Genomic DNA, 11976 nt, shown 5'->3' with positions numbered 1-11976 from the left:
AAAATTTTGAGCTCATTCTGTCATTTGATCACTAGAAAATACTTTTGTACTGAGGACAACAAAACTTTACCAGGATTGTTAACGGGCTGATCTTTCTAGAAATTAATTTCCAAGTATTTCACAGTGAGAAGTATATGGATAAATCAACTGACCTGAATTAGAGAGCTGATGTTTTCTCTCATGATACGACCTTGGCCAAATTAGTCAAGGGGCCATTGGTTAGCACTGTAATCTTAGACCCTCGGTTTGATTGTTGGCAATATAGACTCCTAGACTTCCATAGCTGGGCGGTTGTCTAAGTCAGGATGATCAGTGTCCCTGGGAGCTCCAAACTTCATAGAGTTTTTCTGCAGTATACCTGAGGTATATCTTGAAGTGTCATGGTTCATTGTTGGTTCAGAAAAATTCAAAATGCTTCCATTTTTCTTACATGACAGATTCCAGTTAACTCGTTAGCAGTATACCGCTTTTCATCCTGTATAACCAATATGATTTCAAATGATTCTAATGGCATAATAATAAATCAATAATGGTTAAAGAAGTAACTGAAAGCACCGTCTGGGGCTACGAGGCAAGATCACGAGAAAGACCATAAAGAGTGTCAGAATCCAAGAAACCTCCACTCCCTTGTGGAATAGCTTCAACATAATTGCAGGCATCAACATCTGATAAGAATGAATTTGAATCCGTTGCAAACACATCTCCATGAACTACTGGGTTATCATCAACGACCCATCATGTGCAGTAGGTCATGCACCACATCTATTGTTGCAGCATCGGCCCATCCATTTGGGCTCACAGAAATGGCCTGACCAAAAAGGTACAGAGAACCCACATCAGATTTAGAGGTGAATTTTTCTCTTTGGAATCTTGCCATGGAGAGAACATCTATGGTAATAAAAGGGTTAAACTGGTGTCTCTTAGTAGTAGTGCAATATGACTTCAATTCATTCATGTCCAATTGAAACAACGACAGGAAGGTTGTTGAAAGATTCAAAGAAGCAATAATAATGAAGGGTCAAACTACCTTGAGGTCGATAACTTCATAAGGAACTTTTAGAAGATAAAATAGAGCAAGAAGTCTCCTGCACTCATGTCCATGTCAAACACAACAGGTTTCCCCGGTCTTCTTCTATGTGAAAATCAGGCTTGTGAGTTACTTCTTCGTAGTAAGGAAACTGTGTAGTGAAGTTGAATGGCCCAGAATTTTTTGTTTCTTTGAGCCTGGGACCCTCAGAAAATAAGACAAATACTTGTTATTTAGATAATTAAGAGATTCCTGGAAAGATGGGTATGGAATCACAATAAAATAAGAACCTATTATTCTCATATAATCGTGTCGAACCAGAAAAATACATCAAATGCGACTCACGTTCAGGAAGCTTATGTAATATTCCCCGTCAAGTGGGCTTCCAGCATCTTGGTTAGGCTTTGCTTTTGTGGCAAGAAGCACTCTTACGGAGTCTTGAACCATTTTACCTCCGCTGTTAACCATCCTATAGATCACATTGTTAAAGACACCCAGATATAATATACAAATTGAAGCAAACTTTGAGACTACATGGATTTCAGTGTAATAAACAACAAAAAAAAAGTATTACCATGCATTTTTTCCCTACCCATTCTCCACGAAGCACGGTGGATCTCTAAGTCTTCGTTGAACACGACCACTATGCATTCCACCTACCTTCAAATTAAACGTAGGAACTTTTTAGCCATCAAAAATTGGATTGGAGCCATCATATACCCCATAAGGTTCATTGGAAGTAATTTTCAGTTATGTTCACATACTCCATTTCAGCAAATGTGCATTTCTCCCTCAATGTTATGGGAATTATCATGATTGAGACTGCTATACCACTCATGAAAGAGTCCCACAAAAATAACCCGCCAAATAAGTCATTGTTATTGTTAATCCATTTGACTTCAGCTACCAGATGTTAATAAGTGAAAAAACACACGCTCGAACAAATTCAATTAATAATTTACCGTACAGAAATGCCATCAAGCTAAGTATCACGAGCCATTTTCAATGACTTGAGCAGTATTGTTGCCTCATATGTGTCCTGGCTCTTTTCAAATTCATCAAAGAAAGCCTTATTGATGGGAATTGTGTTGGTTGCATCAGGAGGGGACGAGAGTGATAGGAATATCAGAATGAATCACCTAAAATGAGATAATATATATCTCGTCAAGAAGCTATAGACCATAATATATATATATATATTTATTTATTTATGCATATCAGTAAAATAAATTATAACCATGATGAGATGAATAGCAAAGTGATTAACATTCAAGTGACTATCAATGGGCATTTTTTTTGCAGCTGACCTGGTGTGCTGCAAAAGGGTCCTCCAAAAGTTGAACCTGCATATGGATTAGTGTGGTAATCTGAGAATATATTCCCACGGTCACCACACTGCTGTGGCACGCAGGATGAGCTGGCATTTTTAAGTCAACAACCAGTTGAGTTGCTTGACCTTACACCACCCACCATGATGTAAAATGCTCTATTGTTCTTCTTTAGGTGTGGGTTACTCATAAGGAAAATCCCAAGATTTGTATGTGTTCCTGTCATGCATACAGTTATGGGACCTGCAGATATCTTGTCCATCAGCACTTGCTGAGCAGTTGGCTGTTTGAAGGGGAGAGTACCTCCTTCTTCCCTGATTCATGTCAAAACCAGCAACCATAATGGGTGTGAGTGGTTAGACTATATAATCACTTTAAACAGATGAATTAATTGATCAGTGATCATTATGAAGTCATTTTCAGTTTGATGCATTTTTATATACAGAAATCAAGACTTAACATGCTTTAATAGTTTTCTCTAGTGACTTCATTTAAAATTCAAATGTAATGATTCACAAGGCTACGCAGGAATGCTCATCTGCACAATGGAGAAGGCATACTTATCATGCTAAATGACATACGAATGATTCAGAATTTTTTTTTTAATTTCTAATTAAATTTGAATATTTTATAGTGCAAATGAACCAAATACATGCGGGAGGATGCTTTGCGGGGGCCAAAATTCGCATCAACGTCAAGTCGCCCTCCTGCACAAATGGGAATGGCCTGCCTGTATCTGCAACTTCGTCCAGCTGTCAATCCCTGCATCAACATAACTTGAAGATGAGTGGCATCAAATGCATTATACATAAAAAGTCGCATTATTCATGACGAATCGTGAACAATAGGACTCAATGAAATCGCTACTTACTCATAGAAGTGAAAATGATACTGTATACTTCCTCCGTTCCGATTTATGAAGTGTTCGAGACATTCACATGCTTTAAAAAAGTTACTATATTGCTTCATTTGTTAAAAGACATCCTAAATTTTCTATTATATGCTTATTAATTAAAGGAAGACAATGAGTCACCTTGACCAGAGTAGTATAGTGTAGTGTTACAAGTGCATACCTGATCTATGATTGGAAAATAGCCACCAACATGTGGTAGAATGGTGTACCATTTTCAAGTATGCCACCTTCGCCTCCTACTCCAACGGCAATATCATCGGGACTCATCATGTAAAGCAGGCCATACACTTGATCCATAGCATGCCCTGCATTAGTCCATGCATTTGCACTGATGTGATCGCCTGCAGATGCAGGCAGGCACAGCATGATGAATTCTTGATCACTGACAAATGAGCGAAACTGGTTTGCAAGTGCTATGGATCAAAGCTTTCTAAACAAATGAAGTAGCAAGTGTAATCACCTCCAATTCGAATTCTGATTTGTTAAGCTTCATTAGGTAAAGGAGTCCGAAGAAATCATCGGTATCAATGTCGCTATCCCAAAGAAGACGACGAGGAGTACCTTCAACGGCCACAAGAGCTGCCATAACCAATGTTACAGCAACACAGAGCCTCCCTGAAAGCAGCATCATATCAGCCTTCCTTTCAAAATGTTTGTTGATACATAGACTAAGAATAGCCCAACTATTGAAGCATGATAGACACGTGACGGGAGCAGAGAAGCTTGTGCATTTCTCTGGTTCTCGATATAAGAAGAAGTTCCAAAAAAATTTTAATTCTAAATGTAAGATCAACACGGAGTAATTAATATTTTCTTAATTTATTTGTTATATTTATTATTATTTGAATCCCTAACTTCCTACACAACAATTTATTATAGTATTAATTATAAAGAAAATTAAAAAGATATATATATATATGTATGTATGTAGTGTTGTGTATATATAATATATATATATTTGCAATTTCAAAATTTAAGATTATAACTTAACATTTATATATATAGATATATATATATTTGCAATTTCAAAATTTAAGATTATAACTTAACATTTTTTTAATAAATGTGAAGTTTGTTAAATTATGTATATGAAGAACCCAAGCAGGATATCATTAAAGAGGAGCAGCATGTCATGGCCTTGAACTTTCCTTTTTCCTTTTCTTGAACATGCCGACCTTGGCTTGATCAACCTCTTGATCGTGACTAAATCAGCCGAGCCCACAAAATAGGCAAAGAGACTTAGGAGAGCTAGATGCACAAATAGAGAGTAGAGAGTTTGAATGAATGAACTTGAGAGCTTTATTACTTTGATTGAGTGGTTAAAATGAGGAGCGAGGGGGGTATTTATAGGCCTTCCCCTTTTTTTAAAAAATTCTCACCTCCTTAATGGATGGTTGGGATTGATTTGATCTAACGGTGTATATTCTATCTCTAGATATTTCTATAGAAATATCTACAAGTAATATCTTGATATTTACAAGGAGACTTCTAGAATGTACAAGAGTAGGATATCCCTAGAATGATCTAATACTTCAAGTGCTTTCTCTACACTATTCTGAGAGATATCTAGGTCTTTTGAGGTAACCGGTGTATTTCAAAGAAGACTCCAGTGCCTTCTTGATTGTCCTCGATTGTTTCAGAAGCTTCTAGAATATTTTAACCTCGTAAAAATTCTAACTTTGTCACATTCTCCCCCACCTATTTGAGTGATGTCCTCATCATGGCATCATCTCTATAGGAATGAAGTAGTTCTTCAAATTGCCAAACATCTCTTTGAGATTCCCATATCGCTTTACTCTCTGGCAATCCCTTCCACTTGATCAAGTATTGTGTGTCTAGTGGCACACCTCTTTTCTGCACAACTCAATGACTAAGTATTTCTTCAACTCCTAGATCATATGTCTTGGTGATGGTCGGTGGGGCACGTGATGATGTTCTTCAAGTTAGGTCTCCTGATCTTCATGATAAGGTTTCAACATGCTAACATGGAAGACAGGATGAATCTTTAAATTAGTAGGGAGATCCAATTTATATGAGACTTTTCCTATCTTCTTGATTACCTCATAAGGACCTTCATAGTTGCGAATGAGGCCCTTGTGTACTGATCTGAAGGCTTTGAATTGTTTGTGGGAGAAGTTTCACCATTATCATGTCTCCCACTTAGAATTCTATTGCACGCCTTCATTTGTCTGCAAACTTCTTTATGTTCTTAAGAGCTTTTACAAGAAATGATCTTGTTTCATCTACCCATTTCTATCAGAACTTAGCCATGTTAAAAGCTCCAGGGCTCTTACCTTTATAAGAGGTGGTGAGGGCATGTGGGGTGATTGGTTGTTGTCCCATCACAATCTCGAATGAGCTCTTTCTTGTTGCCTCGCTCGCGCTCTGTAGGTTGTAGGAGAACTGAGCCATATCAAGCAACTTAGCCCAATTATTTTGGTTGGCACTAACAAAGTACCGCAGTTAGTACTTAAGTAAGGCATTCATCCTCTTAGTTTGCCTATCTGTTTGAGGATGAAAGCTAGTTGAGAAGTGTAACTTCATCCCCAATAGTTTGAATAGTTCTGTCCACAGCTTTCTTGTGAAGTGTGGATCTCTATTACTGATGATAGTTCTAGGAAGGCCCCAATACTTTACCACATTTTTAAAAAAACATTCAATCCGCTTCCTCATCTATGCAATCCGTTGGGGTAGCTATGAAAATTACATATTTAGATAATCTATCTACTACCACCATGATGGATCTGAATCCTTCTGACTTAGGTAATGTTGAGATGAAGTCCAAGGAAACACTTTCCTATGGTTGGCTTGGCATAGGTAAGGGTTCGAGCAGTCTTCCAGGTAATTGGTTGTCCACCTTATCTTGTTGGCATACAAGACAAGTCTTCACATAAGTTCCACACCCTCCCTCATGTGAGGCCAATAATAAGCTGCTTTTAGCAAAGCCAAAGTTTTTCTTTGACCTGGGTGACCTACCTATTTGGAGTCATGACACTCTTTGATCAACTCCTTCCTTAGGTTTTTCCCATTTAGGAACATATATCCGCCTTCCTAGAGTGTAGAGGATTTCATCTTCCACCCAGAATCTCTTAGTCTTCCCTTCTTTTGCTAGTTCCATTAGCTGTAGGGCTATAGGATCCTGGGCCATCCCTTCCTTAATCTTCTTGACCAAGTCCCCACTAACTTGGGTCAAGGTTACTAGTTCTGCCTTTTTACTTAGAGCATCTGCAATGACGTTAGCTGCTCTGGGCTTGTACTCTAGCACATAGTCAAACTTAGCTAAGAAGTCTTGCCATCTTACTTGCTTTGGCATCAACTTCTTCTAAGTCTGAAAGTAACTAATAGCCACGTTGTCCGTCTTGATAATAAACTTTGCCCCTAGCAAGTAATGCCTTCAAGTACGCAAGCATAGACTACAGCTGTCATCTTCTTTTCCTGGACCGTGTATCGCTTCTAGGTATCATTTAGCTTGTGACTTTCAAAGGCAATAGGATGCCTCTCTTGCATTAGGACACCTCCTATAGCAAAGTTAGAGGCATCAGTATGTACCTCAAAGGGTTTGGAGAAGTCAGGAAGTGTCAACACTGGTTCTTCCATGACAGCTACCTTTAAGTCCTCAAAGGCTTGTTAGCGCTCCTCCATCCGAGCCTAACATTTGTTCTTCTTCAATAACTTTGTGAGAGGGTAGCTCTTGTCGAGTAGTCTTTGATAAATTGCCGATAATAGTTTACTAATCTTAGGAAGGACTGTAGCTCAACCACACATGTTGGAGGCTCCTATTTCTTTATAGCTTTTACCTTTTTCTCATCCATCTTGAGGCAACCATCTGAGATGACATATCCCAAGAAGGAGACTTCCTCCATAGCAAAAGAGCACTTTTCCTTCTTTACATAAAGCTCATTTTCATGAAGGGTCTTAAACAAAATCTGGAGGTGTTCAGCATGTTCCTCCAGCGTGTTGCTATAGACGACAATGTCGTCTAAGTACACCACCACAAACCAATTGAGTTAAGGATGAAAGATCTCATTCATCAAAGTGCAAAATGTGGCTGGTGCATTGGTTAGTCCAAAAGACATGACTAACCACTTAAAGGACCCATATCGTGTCACACAAGTGGTCTTAGGTTCATCTCCTTCGGCAATTCAAACTTGATGATACCCAGACCTTAGATCTAGTTTAGAAAAGTACTTTTCCTTTCCAAGTAATCAAACAAGTCAGCTGTCAAAGGAATATGATATTTGTTTTTAATAGTTACCTTATAAAGAGCCCAGTAGTCGATGCATAGGTGCAAGGACCCGTCCTACTTCTTTTGGAATAAGACTGGTGCTCCAAAAGGTGCTTAGAGGGTCGAATGAAACCTACGTTAATCAACTCCTTTAGCTGCTTCTTCAATTCCTCTAACTCAGGTGGTGCCATATGATATGGCGCCAAAGCCAGTGGCCAAGTTTTCGGTTCCAACTTAATCTCATGATCCACCTCTCTACGTGGTGGAAGCTTCTTAGGCAACTTAGCAGGCATAATGTCTTGGTTCTCTACCAAGACACGAGCAATTATGGGAAGGACTTCTTCCTTAACCTTGTCCCCAGGGTCAATCTCCTTCAGTGTTGCCAAGTACGTAGCCTCTCCCTTTCTTACTCCCTTCTTGACTTGCAAGGCTGAGAGTTAGTGTCCACCACTCACCCTTCTTGTAAGCACAAAGCAAGGATTTTCCCTCTCCAATATGCAAAGTAAATTATAATAAGGCATGGGGTAAGCGTTTACCTGCCTGAAGAACTTTAGTCTCAGCACAACCTTGAAGTCATCCATAGGAGCTATGGAGAAGTCTATCTTACCACTCCAGCTCTCTAAACATAGCTCAACTCCTTATGCTATGCCACATAGTTGCTTGGGAGGTGAGTTAACTGCCTTTAGACTTCCTCCCTCTTGCACCACCTTGAGACCTATTCGCTTGCCTCTTCTGGAGTGATAAAATTATGAATAGCTCCAGTGTCACACATTATGATGACAGGTGATCTATTTAGCTTCCTGTCTACGTACATCAAACCCTCACCTTTAGAATTCTTTGGTAAAGGTTTGACCTTTAAAGTATTGAGGAGTCGTAAAGACCCCATCTCCGCATTAGGCTCTTCTTTTTCAGCTTTCTCCATTATGGCTGCCAGCGTACCTAACTTCGGACATTCTCTCATTCGATAAGGGCCTTTGCACACAAAGCATCTCGTTTGGTCCTTGAAGGTCTTCTTCTATCCTTTCGGTTGTTTCTTCTGTAGGGACCTACTATCGCCCTCTTTGGATGTCCCCTTAACCATATCTCTCCCACCTTTTCCAGGATTAGGTTTAAAAGATTTAGGTTTAGAGAACTCACCTTTTTCCTTATGATATTCTGTGAGACTTTTAGCTACTATGATTGTCTCATTAACGGTCTTCACATCACGCCGCTATAACTCATGCTTGGCCCAGTTTTGGAGACCGTCGATGAAATAGAAGAGAGCTTCTTCACTGCTCAGATTGGGAATCTGAAGCATTAAAGAAGTGAAGTCTCATACGTAATCAGAGATAGTGGTCTTGTATTTGAGATCCCTCAATTTTTTTCGTGCCTCGTAGACCACATTTTCTGGGCAGAATTGCCTTTTCAACTTTTTTTTTTGAAATCCTCCTAAGTATAGATTGTGCAAAGCCTTTTGTCTATGTCTGCATACTTCCTTCGCTATCATAGCGTGGCATTGTCTGTAAGGAAGTAAGCAGTGGTACGTACATTCGTTTGATCATCAATCATCCCTGATGTGTCGGCATAACGTTTCATTTGCCATAAAAAGTTCTCAACTTCCTTGCCATCTCGTACCCCTTTAAATTCCTTAGGTTTGGGAAGGTCTAATTTGACTTCCCTTATTCCACTATTTCCATCCAATGGTGGGTTTCTTCCTCTTTCTTTTAAAGAAGTCTTAAGAATGTTGAGTTGTTGTTGCATCATGGTGATGGCATCCATCACCTTTGTCTCCAAGGATTTCACGACATCCTCCCGTTGATCCTCAAAGTCTTGTAACGTATCCACACTACTCTTTAACTCATCAAGTTCTTTAAGAGTGTAGTTCTCTAACATGCCTATATCACCCTCAACCTTCTCTACTCTTCCCACCATTTCTTCCATTGCTTTCTTTAAAGCATCAATTTTATAGAGAGTACAGTAAAGTCTTCTAAACGTACCTTACTAGTGCCTCATGCTTTCTTGCCACCTTGGTATGGAGGTCGGGATACCCTTCCCCTCTCCTCGTCGTGAGCAAGAGTCTCTTCAATCACACCCAACATCCTTGCCTATGAATATCTATCGAAACCATGGCTCCATCGAACTTGGCTCTGATAACACGTTGTCATGGCCTTGGAACTGTAACATCCCAATTTAAATTTTAATAGTTAATTTGGGTTAATAGAAATTTAAAAAAAATATTTAGAGGTAAATAAATTAGTAGAAAATGATCATTAAATCTAACTTAGGATATAATTCTAAATTAATTTTTTAAAAAAAATTAATTAAAAAAATTATTATTAATTAATTAAAAAAATATATATTAAATTATTATTATAAAAAAAAGGTATGCAAAAAAAAAACAGAGAGAGAGAAGAAGAAAAAGAGAAGTTTGCTTCGGCCGCCGCCTCAATAGTAACAATAGTAAAATAATAATAAAAAAAGAAGAAGAAGAAAGAAGAGAGAGAAAAGAATAAAAAAAATGTGTGGGACCCACTGAATTTTTTTATAAAAACTCACCTGTTCCTTCATTTCTTCATTCCTTCTATTCCTGCGCCCGAGCTGAGGCGGAGAGAAGCAAGTCGCCGATGCAAAATATCTAAATTTTTAAGGTAAGAATTTTTAATAGGATATTTAGGGTGTGATTTTAAGCTTTTCAAGACTAAGTAAGTGTTCTAAAAATTTTTCTTAGTCATCCTTCTTCTTTAGTTTCTGAGTTTGTAGTGGTAGAAAATTTAAGATCTGGAAGAGGGATGAATTTATGCTGAATAAATATAGTTTTTGAGGTTGTCAGTAGTATAACAAATGTTCTAGAGTATAAATTTATTGATGATCTTTGAATCTGTGGCTTATGGATCAAATTCTAGACTAGATCTGAAAATATATGTTGATTTATTGAGGTTTAGATGATTATTTGGGATGAGAAATGAATTATTATGGCTATAGGATTATGATTCTAAGCTAGAGACTTAATTTTTAATTTTTGGGTATTTTAGGTACGAAGTTATGAAATAAAAAGAAAATTTTGATAATAAAAATTAGTTTAGAAGTTGATTTTTAGATTATTAATGTTTATTGATAATTAAAAGAGGAGTTAAAAATTTTACTTAATAGTATTGACTCTAGATTTGTATTAAGATTGAGATTAGAAATTATGTTATATTTTAGAATTATTTTATTAGTTTCAAAAATTGAAACTAATATTATAAATAATATGTTATTTGTAGATTGTATTACTGGTGAAGATTGTGGTGAGAGAGAAATTTTAAGGAATAATTTATTGAAAAAGCCATGAGGTAACCATGCTTTTAATTTGTGATTAGTGTTACTTCTTGTTAATTGGGTGATTATTGAGAAAATTATGAATTTTGTAATATTGTATAATTGTGCAAGATTATTATGAATTTGTTTAATTATTGTGGGAGGTGTTGGGAGATTTGCTATTATTGTTGTATTTATGTGCCACGTGGTACGCCCCTATTGGAGCTCAATAGGTGGCTTGTAAGGGCTCGAGCTAATCTACCTTTGGCCGGGTAATTTAGCACCGAGTGAAGGCTACGGCTCGAGGTTAATGGAGGGATATAAGGATGGTTGTTTGTGTGTATTGTATTATTTCTTATATTTATTGGAATTATATTATTTTTAATTCTCACTTAGTAAACACACACTTAATTGTTTGTATACACTATCATAAATTGGCTTTGGTTACTAGGACTTTTGAGTCTCATTATGTGGTTAACAATTTTCAGGAGAAGAGCCACGAGTGACACGTGGAGGAGTCCCAGAGGCTTAGTGGTATAGATCCACTGTCTCTTTTGGGTATTTAATTTATGATTTATAATGTGTTATATTGCCAATATTAGGGCTTTTTGTTTATTGTCAATTATATGAATATATAAATGTAATCATGCTTTTCAAACTATTTCTATTTTTGGTACAATTTAGATGACTGTAATTTTAATATTTGGTTTACTTTGGATTGGTTAAAATGGCATGATTATAAGACCAAATAACTGGCTTGTGTTGAAAATTGACTAAATTGCTTATTTTACTTGTTGGGAGTATAAGGATGGACAAATGTGATTTAGTTTACTTGTTGGGAGTATAAGGATGGACAAATGTGATTTAGCCTAATGGCATGTGGGAGGTAAAAATTTATCTGAAATGTTATAGTGTGTGAGTTGAAGCCAATTATAAAATATTTTATATCGAAATTATTGATATAAAAATGTGTTGGGTGGCTGTAACCCAACTATGGTTGAGTTAAATTATTTAAAAAAAAATTTGGTGTGTTACAGGAACTTCTCTTTCCTTGAACCGTGCTGGCTTTAACTTGATTAACCTCTTAATTGTGACTAAGTCAGCTAAACCCACAAAGTAGGCAAAGAGACTTAGGAGAGCTAAATGCACAAGTAGAGAGTAGAGAGTTTGAGTGAATGAACTTAAGAGCTTTATTACTTTGCTTGAG

General features: G+C 37.3%; 1 pseudogene; it reads right to left on the bottom strand.

Annotated features, from left to right (window-relative positions):
* Positions 1–178: 178 nt before the first annotated feature.
* LOC129308340 (nucleoside hydrolase 3-like) lies at positions 179–3899 on the bottom strand (annotated as a pseudogene).
* Positions 3900–11976: the final 8077 nt, after the last annotated feature.

The sequence above is a fragment of the Prosopis cineraria genome, unplaced genomic scaffold (assembly GCF_029017545.1).
Source record: "Prosopis cineraria cultivar Desert tree isolate PC_DT_omini unplaced genomic scaffold, ASM2901754v1 PC4, whole genome shotgun sequence".
NCBI classification, from domain to species: Eukaryota; Viridiplantae; Streptophyta; class Magnoliopsida; order Fabales; family Fabaceae; genus Prosopis; species Prosopis cineraria.
This window is presented reverse-complemented; position numbering and strand designations above follow the sequence as displayed.